Genomic DNA, 18325 nt, shown 5'->3' with positions numbered 1-18325 from the left:
CCCTATTTAACGTGAATGCAGCCATCTCTAAAGCATAACCCCAAAACGATAGTGGTAAATCGGTAAGAGACATTATATATCGCACCATATCTAATAAAGTACGGTTACGATGTTCAGACACACCATTACGCTGTGGTGTTCCAGGTGGCGTGAGTTGCGAAACTATTCCACATTGTTTCAAATGAAGATCAAACTCATAACTCAAATACTCACCTCAGACTTGTGTTTCATTAAGTAGACATACATATATCTACTTAAGTCATCAGTGAGGGTGAGAACATAATGATATCCACCGCGAGCCTCAATGCTCATTGGACCGCACACATCAGTATGTATGATTTCCAATAAATTGGTTGCTCACTCCATTGTTCCGGAGAATGGAGTCTTGGTCATTTTTCCCATGAGGAATGGTTCACACGTGTCAAATAATTCATAATCAAGAGACTCCAAAAGTCCATCTGCATGGAGTTTCTTCATGCGTTTGACACTAATGAGACCAAGGCGGCAGTGCCACAAGTATGTGGGACTATCATTACCAGCCTTACATCTTTTGGCATTCATACTATGAATATGTGTAACATCAAGTTCGAGATTCAATAAAAATAAACCATTGACCAACGGGGCATGACCATAAAACATATCTCCCATATAAATAGAACAACCATTATTCTCGGATTTAAATGAGTATCCATCTCGCATTAAACGAGATCCTGATACAATGTTCATGCTCAAAGTTGGTACTAAATAACAATTATTGAGGTTTAAAACTAATCCCGAAGATAGATGTAGAGGCAGCGTGCAGACGGCGATCACAATGACCTTGGAACCATTCCAGACGCGCATTGTCACCTCGTCCTTTGCCAGTCTCCGCTTATTCTGCAGCTCCAGTTTTGAGTTACAAATATGAGCAACCGCACCGGTATCAAATACCCAGGAGCTACTAAGAGTGCTGGTGTACACATCAATAACATGTATATCATATATACCTTTGGTGTTGCCGGCCTTCTTACTCGCTAAGTACTAGGGGCAGTTCCGCTTCCAGTGACCATTTCCCTTGCAATAAAAGAACTCAGTCTCAGGCTTGGGTCCATTCTTTGGCTTCTTCCCGGCAACTGGCTTATCAGGTACGGCAATTCCCTTGCCGTCCTTCTTAAAGTTCTTCTTACCCTTGCCTTTCTTGAAACTAGTGGTCTTATTCACCATCAACACTTGATGTTCCTTTTTGATTTCCACCTCCACTGATTTCAGCATTGAATATAACTCAGGAATGGACTTCTCCATCCCTTGCATATTGTAGTTCATCACAAAGCTCTTGTAGCTAGGTGGAAGCGACTGAAGGTTCCTGTCAATGACCGAGTCATTTGGAAGATTAACTCCAGCTGAGACAATCGGTTGTGCAACCCAGACATTTTCAGTATATGCTCGCTCACAGAACTGTTTTCCTCCATCTTACAACTGTAGAACTTGTCAAAGACTTCATATATCTCGAGTCAGGCATGAGCTTGGAAAACCATTTTCAGCTCTTGGAACATCTCATATGCTCTGTGCTGCTCAAAACACTTTTGGAGCCCCGATTCTAAGCTGTAAAGCATGCCGCACTGAATCAAGGAGTAATCATCACTACGCGACTGCCAGGCATTCATAACGTCTTGAGTTGCTGGGAAAATGGGTGCTTCACCTAGCGGTGCTTCAAGGACATGTGCTTTCTTAGCAGCGATGAGGATGATCCTCAAGTTACGGACCCAATCCATATAGTTGCTACCATCGTCTTTCAGCTTGGTTTTCTCTAGGAACATGTTGAAGTTGAGGGCAACATTGGCGTGGGCCATTGGATCTACAGGATAGATTGTAAAGACAACTTTAGACTAAGTTCATGATAATTAAGTTCATCTAATAAAATTATTAATGAACTCCCACTTAGATAGACATCCCTTTATTCATCTAAGTGATACATGATCCGAATCGACTAGGCCGTGTCCGATCATCACGTGAGACGGACTAGTCATCAACGGTGAACATCTCCATGTTGATCGCATCTACTATACGACTCATGTCCGAACTTTCGGTCTCTTGTGTTCCGAGGCCATGTCTGTACATGCTAGGCTCGTCAAGTCAACCTAAGTGTTTCGCATGTGTAAATCTGGCTTACACCCGTTGTATGTGAACGTTAGAATCTATCACACCCGATCATCACGTGGTGCTTCGAAACAACGATCCTTTGTAACGGTGCACAGTTAGGGGAAACACTTCCTTGAAATTTTGTGAGGGATCATCTTATTTATGCTACCGTCGTTCTAAGCAAATAAGATGCAAACATGATAAACATCACATGCAAATCATAAAGTGACATGATATGGCCAATATCATCTTGCGCCTTTTGATCTCCATCTTCGAGGCGCGGCATGATCACCTTTGTCACCGGCATGACACCATGATCTCCATCATCATGATCTCCATCATCGTGTCTTCATGAAGTTGTCTCGCCAACTATTACTTCTACTACTATGGCTAACGGTTAGCAGTAAAGTAATTACATGGCGTTTTTCATTGACACGCAGGTCATACAATAAATTAAGACAACTCCTATGGCTCCTACCGGTTGTCGTACTCATCGACATGCAAGTCATGAATCCTATTACAAGAACATGATCAATCTCATACATCACATATATATAATTCATCACATCCTTTTGGCCATATCACATCACATACCCTGCAAAAACAAGTTGGGCGTCCTCCAATTGTTGTTGCATGTTTTACGTGGATGCTATGGGTTTCTAGCAAGAACATGTTTCACATCCTTTTGGCCATATCACATCACATACCCTGCAAAGCCACAACGGTGATATGCCAATTGCTATTTACCCTTCATAAGGACCCTCTTCATCGAATCTGATCTGACTAAAGTGGGAGAGACAGACACCCGCTAGCCACCTTATGCATCAAGTGCATGTCTGTCGGTGGAACCAGTCTCACATAAGCGTACATGTAAGGTCGGTCCGGGCCGCTTCATCCCACAATGCCGCCAAATCATCGCCCACAACTACTTTGTGTTCTACTCATGCAAAGAATCTACGCATAGACCTAGCTCTGATACCATTGTTGGGGATCATAGTAATAATTCAAAATTTTCCTACGTGTCACCAAGATCAATCTAGGAGATGCTAGCAATGAGATAGAGAGGGAGTGCATCTTCATACCCTTGAAGATCGCTAAGCGGAAGCGTTACAAGAACGCGGTTGATGGAGTCGTACTCTCGGCGATTCAAATCGCGGAAGATCCGATCTAGCGCCAAACGGATGGCGCCTCCATGTTCAACACACTACAGCCCGGGGACGTCTCCTCCTTCTTGATCCAGCAAGGGGAGAGGAGAAGTTGAGGGAGAACTCCAGCAGCACGACGGCGTGGTGATGGAGGAGCTCGTGGTTCTCCGGCAGGGCTTCGCCAAGCACTATGGAAGAGAAGGAGGAGTTGGAGAGGGGGAAGGCTGCGCCAGGGGAAGGGTATGGCTGCCCTCCCACCCCCTCACTATATATAGGGGGAGGCGCCCTAGGGTTTCCCCTAGGGGGAGGCGGCTAGGGCAGATTGGATCTCCCTAGGGAAACCCTAGGGAGACTTGCCCCCCGAGCCAAGCAGGTGGAGGCTTGCTTCCCAAGCTAGGTGGAGGCGCCCCACCTCCCCAAGTAACATGGGAAAAGGGTGTGGGGGCGCACAACCCCTTAGTGGGCTGGTTTGCCCCCTCCCCTTGGCCCATGAGTCCATTCAACACTTGTCGGGGCTGCCGAAACACCTTTCGCTCATGCTGGCCATAGCCTGGTACCCCCGGAACACTTCTGGACTCCAATAACCTTCGTCCAATATATCGATCTTCACCTCTGGACCATTCCGGAACTCCTCGAGACATCCGAGATCTCATCCGGGACTCTGAACTACCTTTAGTAACTACATACTATTCCTGTTACAACTCTAGCGTCATCGAACCTTAAGTGTGTAGACCCTATGGGTTCGGGATCCATGCAGACATGACCGAGACACCTCTCTGGCCAATAACCAATAGCGGGATCTAGATACCCATATTGGCTCCCACATGTTCCACGATAATCTCATTGGATGAACCACGATGTCGGGGATTCAATCAATCCCGTATACAGTTTCCTTTGTCTATCGGTATGTTACTTGCCTGAGATTCGATCGTCGGTATCCCCATACCTTGTTCAATCTCGTTATCGGAAAGTCTCTTTACTCATTCCGTAATGCATGATCCCGTGACTAACACTTTAGTCAAACTGAGCTCATTATGATGATGCATTACCGAGTGGGCCCTGAGATACCTCTCCGTCATACGGAGTGACAAATGATGTGAGACTATCTTCTCCTTTTGTCTTCTCCGCAACCACCATTCTATTCCACCTATAATGCTATGTCCATGGCTCACGCTCATGTATTGCGTGAAGATTGAAAAAGTTTGAGAACACCAAAAGTATGAAACAATTGCTTGGCTTGTCATCGGGGTTGTGCATGATTTAAATATTTTGTGTGGTGAAGATAGAGCATAGCCAAACTATATGATTTTGTAGGGATAACTTTGTTTGGCCATGTTATTTTGAGAAGACATGACTGCTTTGTTAGTATGCTTGAAGTATTACTATTTTTATGTCAATATTAAACTTTTGTGTTGAATCTTCCGGATCTGAACATTCATGCCACGATAAATAAAATTACATTGAGAATTATGCTAGGTAGCATTCCACATGAAAAATTCTATTTTTATCATTTACCTACTCGAGGACGAGCAAGCTTGGGGATGCTTGATATGTCTCAAATGTATCTATAATTTTTGATTGTTCCATGCTATTATATTATCTGTTTTGGATGTTAATGGGCTTATTTATACACTTTTATATTATTTTTGGGACTAACCTACTAACCCAAGGCCCAGTGCAAATTGCTGTTTTTTTGCCTATTTCAGTGTTTCACAGAAAAGGAATATCAAACGAAATCCAAACGGAATGAAACCTTCGGAAGAGTTATTTTTGGAACAAACATGGTCCAGAGGACTTGGAGTGGACGTCAAGAAATCAACAAGGAGGCCAGGAGGCAGGGGGCGCGCCTACCCCCCTTGGGCGCGCCTTCCACCCTCGTGGGCCCCTCATGGCTCCACCGACCTACTTCTTCCTCCTATATATATCCATATACACCGAAAACATCCAGGAGCACAACGGAACCCTATTTCCGCAGCCGCAACATTCTGTACCCAAGAGATCCCATCTTGGGTCCTTTTCCGGAGCTTCCCCGGAGGGGGAATCAATCACGGAGGGCTTCTACATCAACACCATAGCCTCTCCGATGATGTGTGAGTAGTTTACTTCAGACCTTCAGGTCCATATTTTTTAGCTAGATGGATTCTTATCTCTCTTTGGATCGAAATACAAAGTTCTCCTTGATCTTCTTGGAGATCTATTCGATGTAACTCTTTTTGCGGTGTGTTTGTCGAAATCCAATGAATTGTGGGTTTATGATCAAGTTTATCTATGAACAATATTTGTTTATTCTCTGAAATCTTTTATGTATTATTGGTTATCTTTGCAAGTCTCTTCGAATTATCAGTTTGGTTTGGCCTACTAGATTGATCTTTCTTGCAATGGGAGAAGTGCTTAGCTTTGGATTCAATATTGCAGTGTCCTTTCCCAGTGACAGCAAGGGCAACAAGGCACGTATTGTATTGTTGCCATCGAGGATAAAAAGATGGGGTTTATATCATATTGCTTGAGTTTATCCCTCTACATCATGTCATCTTGCCTAATGGGTTACTCTATTCTTATGAACTTAATACTCTAGATGCAAGCTAGATAGTGGTCGATGTGTGGAGTAATAGTAGTAGATGCAGAATCGTTTCAGTCTACTTGTCGCGGATGTGATGCCTATATACATGATCATGCCTAGATATTCTCATAATTATGCACTTTTCTATCAATTGCTCGACAGTAATTCGTTCACCCATCGTAATACTTATGCTATCTTGAGTGAAGCCACTAGTGAAACCTATGGCCCCCGGGTCTATTATCCATTATATTAATCTCCCGGCAACAAACTATTTCTCTCACCGTTTATTTTGCAATCTTTATTTTCCAATCTATATCATAAAAATACCAAAAATATTTATCTTATTATTATTATCTCTATCAGATTTCACTCTCATAAGTGACCGTGAAGGGATTGAAAACCCCTTTGTCGTGTTGGTTGCGAGGTTCTTAATAGTTTGTGCAGGTACGAGGGACTTGCGTGTAGTCTCCTACTGGATTGATACATTGGTTCTCAAAAACTGGGGGGGAAATACTTACGCTACTTTGCTGCATCACCCTTTCCTCTTTAAGGGAAAACCAACGCAGTGCTCAAGAGGTAGCAAGTTGGCATAGATGGAGATTAGGATTTGTCACTCCGAGTATCGGAGAGGTATCTCTGAGCCCTCTCAGTATAAGCCTTGCAAGCAATGTAACTAATAAGTTAGTTGGGGATGGTGCATTACGGAACGAGTAAAGAGACTTGCCGATAACGATTTTGAACTAGGTATTGAGATACCGACGATCGAATCTCGGGCAAGTAACACATCGATGACAAAGGGAACAACGCATGTTGTTGTGTGGTTTGACCGATAAAGATCTTCGTAGAATATGTAGGAACCAATATGAGCATCCAGGTTCCTCTATTGGTTATTGGCCAGAGATGAGTCTCGGTCATGTCTACATAGTTCTCGAACCCATAGGGTCCGCACGCTTAACGTTCGGTGACGATCGATATTATGAGTTTATGTGTTTTGATGTACTGAAGATTGATATATTGGAAGCCTATGTTTGGACACGGGAATGGTTCCGGATGAGTTTGGGCATTTTCCGGAGTACCGGGAGGTTACCGAAACCCCCTGGGAGTATATGGGCCTTATTGGGCCTTAGTGGAATAGAGGAGAGGAAGGGAAAAGGTGGGAGGCGCACCCCCCTAGCCCAATCCGAATTGGGTGCCCCCCCCTTTCCTTCCTTCTCTCCTCCCCTTTCCTTCTCTCCTACTCCTACTACTTGGAAGGGGGGAATCCTACTCCCGGTCGGAGTAGGACTCCCCTAGGGCGCGCCATAGTGGGACGGCCCTCCCTCCCTCCTCCACTCCTTTATATACGGGGGAGGGGGCACCCCATAGACACACAAGTTGATCATTGTCTTAACCGTGTGTGGCGCCCCCCTCCACCATAATCCACCTCGGTCATATCATAGCGGTGCTTAGGCGAAGCCCTGTTCCGGTAGATTCATCATCACCGTCATCACGCCGTCATGCTGACGAAACTCTCCCTCGACACTCAGTTGGATATAGAGTTCGTGGGACATCACCGAGCTGAACGTGTGCAGATCGCGGAGGTTCCATTCCTTCGGTGCTAGGATCGGTTGGATCGTGAAGACGTTCGACTATATCAACCGTGTTGTCAATAATGCTTCTGCTTACGGTCTACGAGGGTACGTAGACAACACTCTTCCCCTCTCGTTGCTATGCATCACCTAGATAGATCTTGCGTGTGCGTAGGAAAATTTTGAAATTACTGCGTTCCCCAACAAGCAGATAATTCGTGAGTAATACCAAGTTCATCAAGATAGTCATCAAGACCAGTATTCTTGAACTCGGTCCCATTGTCACTTCTAATGTGCTTGATCTTCACACCGAAGTTTGTTGAAGCCCTCGAGGAAAATTGTTTGAAGACTTCCTGCACTTCACTTTTGTAAGTGATGATATGCACACATGTGTAACGAGAAAAGCATCAACAATAACAAGGCCATATAAAGATGCAGCATTAGTGAATGTGGCATAGTGAGTAGGGCCGAAGAGATCCATGTGAAGCAATTCAAATGGATGAGTGGTAGTCATGATAATATTTGAGGGATGCTTGGCCTTGGTCATCTTTCCAGCTTCACAAGCTCCACACAGGTGATCCTTGAGGAATTTTACACCCTTGATGCCAATGACATTCTTCTTCTTCGCGAGTGTGTGCAAGTTCCTCATGCCAGCATGACCTAGTCGTCGATGCCATAACCAGCCTTCTGAAGCTTTTGCTAGTAGACATGTGGCAGGTTGTGGTCCTGTAGAGAAATCAACAATATAAAAGTCTCCTCTCCTAAAGCCTTCGAAGACTTTGGAATTATCAGCTTCTATGATCACAACAGAACGATATTTGCCAAAGACAACAACCTTATCAAGATCACAAAGCATTGAGACAGATAGGAGGTTGAATCCTAAGGACTCGACAAGCATGACTTTGTCCATGCGTCGATCCTTTTTGAGATCGCAACCCTACCTAGACCCAATACCTTGCTTTTGCCTTTGTCAGCGTAGGTGATATGCTTCAGATGTGACGGAGATAAAGCAATGTCCATCAATAAGTTCTTGTCACCGGTCATGTGATTTGTACATGCACTGTCGAGGACCCACTCAGTGGCTTCGATTTGATCATCCTGCAGATGAATTAGTGCATCTTACGAACTCATATACTTCATCAGTGAAGAATATGACATCAAATTCATCAGATCAATCTCATCAAACAATACAACATATATAGCAGTATGAGGACGTGAGAAATGAAAATTCATTTCCTCATGATTAGCTTGCGTCCTTTCAAGCATGTTCAGGTCTCCAGCAAATTCTTCAGACGTTTAAGTTCATCTGTAGACCTGACCCTGCATAAGAGATTAGTTCTTTTTCTTCACCACCCACATCTGGAGGGGTGGCAAAGAGTTCATCATTTTGCGAGCTCCATAAGAAAAAGGTGGCATAGAAGCCAGTCCACTTCATTTCATGGAATAGGGGTTAGAGTAAGCATATGAATAACCAGAGAAATTATTCGAGGACTTATGAACATAATGATTTGAAGAATGATGCACATATTCATAGCCTTTAGGCTTTCGCTGCGAAACAGAAGTGTTAGCACGATGATGTTCATATGAGGAATTTGATCCACGTGAGAAATTAGGTCCATATGAGGACTTGCATCCATATGAAGACATTGATCTAGGGTTCTTTTTCCTCACAGGTGGTGTCATCACTACTAGGAAAAGGGCTATAGATGAAATTGATACTAATGGCGCACCAGACATGTGGTGCGCCACTACTATATACTAATGGCGCACCATGTCTTGGTGCGCCATTAGTGTCCAAATACTAATGGCGCACCACATCCATGGTGCGCCATTAGTAACAAGATTTTTTTTCAAAACTAGTAAACTAGTAATGGCGCACAACTCCCACGGTGCACCATTAGTAAAAAATTTCCAATTTTTTTTTTCAAAACTAGTAATGGCGCACCAGGGGATAGTGCGCCATTACTAGTTAAAACTAGTAATGGCGCACCACATCCACGGTGTGCCACTAGTAATTTTTTTCAATTTTTTTTATATTTTTTGAAAACTGGTAATGGCGCACCGTGGGAACTAGTAATGGCGCACCACTCCCACGGTGCGCCATTACTAACTTGGCCCAAAAATTCCCTCGCATGCACCCCCCTCCCAGTGGACCGCCTTTTCAGTTTAAAAAAATAAAAGAAAATGATGAAAATGTCCAAAATATAAAAGAAAATAAGTTTCCCATGTGATATGTGGTCTAGTTGTTGGGAAAATTCACAAATATGAATTTCGACTTTATTTGCGAAATCTCTCTGGAATTTGTAAAATGGGCATAACTTTTGCATACGAACTCGGATTAAAAAGTTTTCTATATGAAAAATCATCTACTCGAAAAGTTACATCCGAACCCCGTTAAACATTTTCAAAATCCTCAAAAACCTAACAGAAAAAAGTTACGGGGCTTTTAAGATCTGGAGGCAAAAAAATTTAAAAAATTTCAAACTTACTGGTGGCGCACCGTATGCTAGGTGCGCCACTAGTAACAGAAAAAAAAATTAGTTTCGATTTTTTTTCGGGATTTTTTTTTTCAAAATATGATACGCAATATGAACGGAAGTTTGAAATATATTTTCAAAATTTCATCACACTCATGAACATGAAAAGTCCTAAACATCAACAACATTTAATAGGATTGATATGCTAGATATGTCAACAAGTGCCTGTGAAGTGAGATGGTGCTGAGGTTGGATAGAATTCTAAAGTTAAGCGTGCTTGGGCTGGAGTAGTGTGAGGATGGGTGACCTTTTGGGAAGTTTGACCACGGAGTGCGATTTGACCTGAGATTAAGCATATTGACCCGAGATTAAGAAAAAAATAAAAAAAATTGAATTTTTAAAAAAAATAAAAAAAATTGAAAAAAAATTGAAATTTTTTTATTAATAATGGCGCACTTCTATGTGGTGCGTCATTACTATCTGACTTAGTAATGGCGCACCTCTAGGCATACTAATGGCGCACTACAGGTGCGCTATTAGTATCTGGTATACTAATGGCGCACCACTAGTAAAAAATACTAGTGGTGTGGTACTAGTGGCGCACCAGTAGTGCGCCATTAGTAGGCAAAACTGGTGCCCCACTAGTAGCCTTTTCCTAGTAGTGCATGATGACATTCACCTGAAGACTTTCAAGGCACCTTCTGGGAACCCAGATTTTTTTACAGGGGGGTTGTTCCTGCAGTTAGTGCCAACATATCTAGCAAATACTTCACCATTCTGATTTTTGAACAGTTTACACTACAAGAAATTTGTTAATACGTGACGGTGATAGTCCGTCATGGACTAGGAGAAAACTATCATGGGTGCCCACCCATGACGGAGTCGATGTCCGTCATGTATATCGCGTCATAATTTGGCATCATGCTGACCATGACGGATTTTCACCGTCAGGGATTTTCCCTAGGCCCGCCCAAGGCCCAAATCATTGTGACGGAACAATCTGTCATGGCTTGACGCCACGTATGATTTTCAATTAACCAACTGCAATGACGTGGCTGCCTATGTGGACACTATTTTCTGTCACAGAAATCATCACGCAATTTGGGGCAATTTAAATTTAGTTCTTCCCATTAGCCTATTTCATTCGGCCCAATTTTCAACAACTACATTTTTAAGCACAATGCGTTCCACAAATTATAACGCAAACTATGGCCCAAGACAAAGTATTTCCAAAGTTTCATACATACATATATGAATCAGTACGCAATCATCCACAGGTATTTACAATATAGAAGTTTACAAAATTCTCAGGAAATGATAATTTTACAATACAGGTTGACAAAATATCACTCAACAAAGTTAGGAAATAGTACAATCTAGCTCACACAAAGAGAACATTTAAACTATTGAAGTTATTATTCATCTTGTCGTCGGCCCTCTTGATGGAAACTATGTATCATGTCATGCTGATTGTTATTGGCAGCACCAAGTAGCCCACTATGCAATCATACCTAGCATATTTACAAGACCATTAGATATGTTAGATATAAATAGATAGAAGAGAATTGCAACAAATGTAAAAACTGAATCATGTCTTATCCAAAATTCTAGTAGTTGCTTAACTAACTAGCAGATCTCACAAAATCTACACTGCTAGTGCTCGCATGGTGAGAAAAGAAAAGACAATAGCCAGCAGTAAGAAGTGTTGTGCTCATGAAGTAACTCAACCAAACATTTTTCAAGAGCTGGATTCCTAATTATCTTCTTCAGTGACACAGGGACATCTCAATAATCATTTGATGTAAGTAAAAGACCAAAAGCATGGACTGAGTTTTTGGTTGGAAGAACAAGCATGAATTATGTGTATTTTCAGTCAAGTATACTTCCAGCAAACATCATAATTCACAAATGCAAATTGAGCGAGTGCCATAGTAGAACATAAGGGCAAATAGATGTTTGAATAAAGTGTATGAATATTCAGTGCACTGTCCAAACTTCATAGACATTCAAGAATGGCGTTCTTGGCGATCTCACCGGGGATGATGAGGCGGACGGAGGACATGGGAGGTGGCAGCCATGGCACTTTTTCTCAATACATGGAATAAAACTGCAGATAAGAACGAGCATGTACCTATAGAATCTGCAGATACAAGTTTTTCTTCATTTAGATATAAAATGGTATGAGTTTCTCAATTCTAAAAGCTGGTAGGACAAATGGTGTAGGCAATTACTATTTAAAAAATCATACAACATACATCGGACTTCTGAATTAGCAGTGTACAACTACAAAGCAAACAATCTTACTCTTAGTCATTTGATTGAGATTAATGAATTGACTTGAGAACAAAACTCAAAAAAAACATGTCACTCTATTAATATAGTAGGAAAAATCGTGTATCGAAGACCTATTTTAACAAAACATATATACTCCGTGCTTACACAAAGACGGACACCAATACATGGAAGAAATATAATTAAGCAAGGCGGCAAAACAACTATTTACAACAGCCTACCAACTAGGAGCACTAAAGGTCAGGCACATAATTAACAGATAAAGAATAGGAGCATCATATACAGCAGATTATTGCAACAGGCACATAATGAAAGAACTTGCAGTTCATATTTAAGCGGGACAGTTGCAATAAATCATGTAACCAAACTTCATGCTTAAGAAAGAAAGTAGCAATACTCTGTCCCCAAAATAGATGGCAGATTATGTACAGAAATATGAACATAAATAATGTCAAACCAACATCAATATATCCACCACTAGATATACTTTCATAATATATTTATTGAACACTGTAGTTGTTGATATTTTCTCCTACATATTTGGTCAAACTTTGAAAGAAATGACTTCTTGACTGAATTTATACACCATGTATTTGGGGACAGAGGGATTATGTCTTAAGGTTATGCTACTAGAGACAAGACCACAATTAACAAAGTATATTACAAATTTACACAGTTGGATACAAATACAGTGCACACAATTTCAAATTCAGCAAGGTGCATAACCTAGAACAACTATTTACAACAAACCTACCAACTATTGAGTAGTAAAGGAGGACAACTGCAATATATAATCATATGAAACAAACAAGTCGACATTGCAGCATGCATGCTTTGATTTATGTAAGCAACAAAAAACCTAGTGCAACAGATTTATGTTTTGTTGTTGTACAGTATATGTCCATAGTATCTCAAAGAGAAAAATAGAAAATATCATAGATCTTCATCACAGAAATGCATTACCTATCTTGTTTGGAACCAGTGCATGGATATAGAATGAAAAACATTGTGGGACAGAGGGTATGGAGAGAAGCAAAGCCTCACCAGACATCGCCCTCCTTCTACCTGGCACCCTGGAGAAGACCTCCTAGAAGACGCGGAGCTCCATGAGCGACCTGTCGAAGGCACTCGCACCGGTGCCGCCGTCGTATCTACCCTGGCGTCCACAAACTCACCGAAGATGAAGCGGATGGCACCGTCCTCCCAGAAGTCCAGTGCGTCCTCCGCGTCCATCTGAGGAGGGAGAAGCGAATCTGAGCGGGAAATCCTGGGGCGAGAGGAAGAAGAGGATGCAGGAAAGAAGATCCATCCTCGCCGAGGGCGGATGAAGGCGAGAGGCGGCCTAGGTGGAGGTGAATCGGGCGGAGGAGCGAATCCGCCGGCTTGGTCTTCTGCCGCGGCAGGGCAGGGCAAGATCCGAGCACCGCCGCTGGGGTGAGGAAGGGCACACCGGCGTGTAGGCGGTCGGCGGCGGGGGCGAGCTCCTCTAATGCTCGCCGACAAAGAGTTGTGGGAGGAGGGAGGCGAGGTAGTAAGTGGCGGCGATTGGGAGTTAGGAGGGGGGCTGCGGACGAGGGAGAGAAGAGGGGCCGAGGACGAGGGTTAGGGTTAGCATCTTATATGGGTAAAGATTAGATGGGCTTTATCGGGCTTGGCGGGCTATACCACGCCATCCATGACAGTTTTGAAAATGTCAATAGAAATCCGTCATGGATTAACAAATTTCTTGTAGTGTTATAGTTGGAGTCAAATGACTCATCAGAAGAATATGAAGATTCACATGTAAAGCCAGATAAAGTGGAAGGATCTACTGGAGGTCTTTTTGCAGCAACCCATGAGGTTTTGGGATACTACTCAGGTTTCCAGTAGGTCCCATCAGCATTGAGTTCCCTCTTTCCTAGGGTTCCTGTTGAGGATATGCTTTTTAAGCACATCACAAAGAGCCTGATGCCCTTTGAGGCTTTCGTACATGCCTGTCACATACAATTCCTTCAGCCCTACATTGCCAGTGATACTAGTGGTATCCTCATATGAGGAATTTGTGATAACAGAGACAGTTGAAGAATTTGCAGCAATAGAATCATTTGAACTTCCAGGTGAAGAATTAGCAGATTCACGTTCAATGCATTTTAAACATGGTGGAGTGAATTCAATCTGAGCGGAACTGATCTGTTGAGCAAGCAATGAATCATGTTCCTTCTAAAGATCTTCATAACTCACCCTTAGCTTCTAAAGATCTTGCTTTCTTTGAAGAAATTCATAAGAAAGCTTCCCATGATCGGCTAAGAGAGTGTTATGATGACACTGAAGGTTGTCAAACTTAGCTGAAGTCTCTGAAGATTTTCAGTCAAAGTTTGAGTTCAATCCATTTCTTCACCCAACAGTTCATCACTTTTGTCTAGCATATTTTGAACCTTTTCAAAAGCCTTTTGTTGTTTCACAGCAATCTTAGCAAGTTTACTATATCTAGGCTTGAGGTTTTCATCATATTCATCCTCACTTGATTCAGAGGAGGGATATTTGAGTACCTTGGCACCTTTTGCCATGAAGGAATAGGTGGGAGTGTAGTCATCATCGCAGTCGTTAGTAGTGTTAGGGAAGTCATTTTCCTCAGAGTTGAAGATGGACTTGCTGACGAAAGCAGTAGCGAGGGCTAGGCTCGCCACACCAGAGTCTAACTCCTCAGATGCCTCCTCTTCCTCATTTTCCCCAGGTTCAGCTTCAGAGTCCATTTCCTTGCCAATGAATGCCCAAGCCTTTTTGGAGCTACTCTTCTTGTGAGATGAAGACTTTGAAGATTTTGACGATGAGGACTTTGAAGAATTCTTCTTCTTCTTCGAGTCATCAGAAATATCATCCTTGTGTTTCTTCTTCTTTGATTCCTTCTCCCACTGAGGACAATCAGTAATATAGTGACTAAGTTTCTTGCATTTGTGGCAAGTTCTCTTCTAGTAGTCACGGGATGAGGAATTTGATCTCATGTCATCACCTCTTGAGGATTTACCAAAGCGACCACGTCTTGAGAACTTATGAAATTTCCTCACGGGCATTGCCAACTCCTCACTCAGTTCTTCAGGATCACCAAGGCTGCTACCAGAATCCTCCTCTTCATATTCAGAGACTGCCTTGGCCTTCAGTGCGCGAGATCGACCATAGCTTGGTACGTAGAGATATCTCTTCTCAGCAAGTTGAAACTCATGAGTATTTAGCCTCTCGAGGATATCAGCAGGATCAAGTGACTTGTAGTCTCCATGTTCTTGAATCATCGGTGCGAGAGTGTCAAATGAGGAATAAAGCGATCTCAGCAATTTCTTCACCACCTCATGGTCGGTGATGTCAGTGGCACCAAGTGCTTGAAGCTCATTTGAGATGTCAGTGAGGCGATCGAAGGTTTGCTGAACAGTTTCATTATCAAGTCTTTTGAAGCAATTGAAGAGATTGTGAAGAACGTCAACTCAAGAGTCACACTATGTTGAGACTCCTTCGTTGACCTTGGACAACCTATCCCAGATAAGCTTAGCTGTCTCCAAAGCACTCACTCTGCCATACTGCCCTTTTCTCAGATGGCCACATATGATATTCTTTGCTTGAGAGTCGAGTTCCTTGAATCTCTTCACATCAACAACGTTAATGGTAGGCATGACGAAGGGAATGCCATTTTCCACAACGTGTGCCAGAGATCGTTGTCAATTGCCTTAAGATACATTCACATCTTATCCTTCTAGTAGGGGTAATCCGTCCCATTGAAGGTAGGACACCCAGCCGAGACCTTGATCATGCCTGCAGCCGACATAACTAAAACTCCAGGTGGTTAAACCAAAATCACACAGAATAAGGGAGTACCTTGCTCTGATACCAATTGAAAGTGTGTTATATCGACTCGAGGGAGTGAATAGGCGATTTTTACAAATTCTTCACTGAGGAATTTCGGGGTGAGGAAATTCCTAAGCAACAGCTACTTAGCAGCGGAATAAGTACTCAGATGCAAGCATAACAGAGTAGTAGCACAGTCATCATGATGAAATGAAAACAAGCACATAGTACAAGTAGCGTGAGCACATGATAAGCAGGTTGAAGACAAACTGGCTAAAGAAATACGATTGAGGAAATTGAGAAAGTCTTCAGTCAAAGTCTTCAAACAGTAACGATCACATACTTCAACACATGAATGAGGAAATGAAAGGGTTGAGGAAATAGAACCAGTAGCTTGGTGAAGATGATGATTTGGTAGACCAGTTCCAACTGATGTGACAGTCGTACGTCTGGTTGGAGTGTCTAGGTATTTAAAACTTAGGACACATATTCCTCACCGTATTCTCCTTGAGCTAAGGTCACACATACCTCTCCCAATCACTCGTGGTAAGTCTTCAGGTGACTTCCAAACCTTCACAGACTCGGTCACTCAGCGATCCACAATTTCCTCTTGGATGCTCTAGAACTTGACGCCTAACCGTCTGGAGGATGCACAATCCTCAAAGGTAACAAGCATCGGTTCCACACAGGAACAATCTCTTCAATGATGCTCAATCACTTTGGGTTTGTAGATGTTTGGGTTTGGGTTTTTCCTCACTTGATGATTTTCACTCAAAGTCCTCGGAGGATAGGATGCTCTAAATGACAAGTGTCAATTTCTCTCAGAGCAGCCAACCAACTAGTGGTTGTAGGGGGCGGCTATTTATAGCCTAGGGAGCAACCCGACATGATAAGACATAAATGCCCTTCAATGATATGACCGTTAGGTGGGTAGATATTTTGGGACAGCTGGCGCATAGCACAACAACGGTCGGATATTTGAGCTATCAAATTCCTCAGGGCTATCATGTTCCTCACTTGTAGGCAATCCGCATTGGTGAATTCCTAACTCAGTCAGAAATAATTCCTTAGACAACAAAAGATCTTCATCTTTGTCAATGAAGAAATTGACTGAACCATATGAGATTTCCAATGGCTTCACTCGAAAGGATTGGTAGGTGTAGGATTTTGAGATGAGCATCACTTGGAAACTTTTCCTTAGTTTTACCTCGACCCCCTTTAATAGTATGGTGTTTCCTATGACTCAAGAAAGAGAAAATGGAACTACGGAAACAGAAGTCTTCACGCTTCATAATCCTCGGATGAATATCAAGTCTTCACGGTCACACCAATTTCTTCACTTTCAAAGTCTTCAAGAAAACCAAAGTCTTCAACTGAAGACATTCATTTTTAGGGGTCAACTTTCATCGTAAATATCAAATTCCTCATAGACTTATAGACCAGTGTACACTCACAAACTCATTAGTCACTTAACCTATAAGTCATCAATACACCAAAATCAGTAAGGGGCACTAGATGCACTTACACCAACCCAACATTGTAATTAGAACTAGCCCAGCAAAATCGTGTATTTCGAGAAAGTGCAAATGGGCTGTAATTTTTTCGGAAAAAATAAATGGGCCGCATGGACACTACATTGTTTGTTCAGCCAGCCAGCAAATTTGTGTATTTCGAGAAAGTGAAAATGGGTCGTAGTTTTGAAAAATGGGCCGCATGGACGCTATATTATTTGTTCACCCAGCCTAGAAATGAACTGCAATTCTCAAAAAAAAGATCAAATGGACTATAAATTCTGAAAAAATGGGTTGAATATGTCCCACATTTTTGGAGGATGAAATGTGGGCCAATAGGTCGAAGCCAACGCAAGTCGTTGTCAACTTAGTCAAAAAATGATTCTAACATCGATAGCCATTGGATTTACATCCAATGATCGACATCCATCTTCAATCTCTCGTCTTCTTCCTCCAGCACCGCTGGGACCACCTGCTCTCGCCTCCTGCTGCTAGTAGCTCTTCTTAGCCCGCTACGATGTGAAGTGCTACCCCACCACCGGCCAGGCCATCCCTCCACACCTCTTGTTCTTCTCCACCGACTGTCGAACCACACCGCACCAGAACTAGTTAACCCTCATACACCTCTCCGTCTCCGACTTCACTCCCGCATCTTGCCATCTCCGGCTCGTTGCTGTCCGGGGCCTCGCCGTCGTCCACCACCTTGGATGCGTTCGGCGCGGTGTGGTCAATGCACAAACAAATGAATACTCCACTGCTATCTGGGACCCACCATTGTTGGAGGCTGACTTGTAGGCCTACTGACACGGAGGGAGGGATTTGTAAACTTAGTCAATATGAA

This window comes from Triticum urartu, chromosome 6A (assembly GCF_056163025.1).
Source record: "Triticum urartu cultivar PI428250 chromosome 6A, HENAU_Tu73, whole genome shotgun sequence".
In the NCBI taxonomy this organism is placed as follows: Eukaryota; Viridiplantae; Streptophyta; class Magnoliopsida; order Poales; family Poaceae; genus Triticum; species Triticum urartu.
This window is presented reverse-complemented; position numbering follows the sequence as displayed.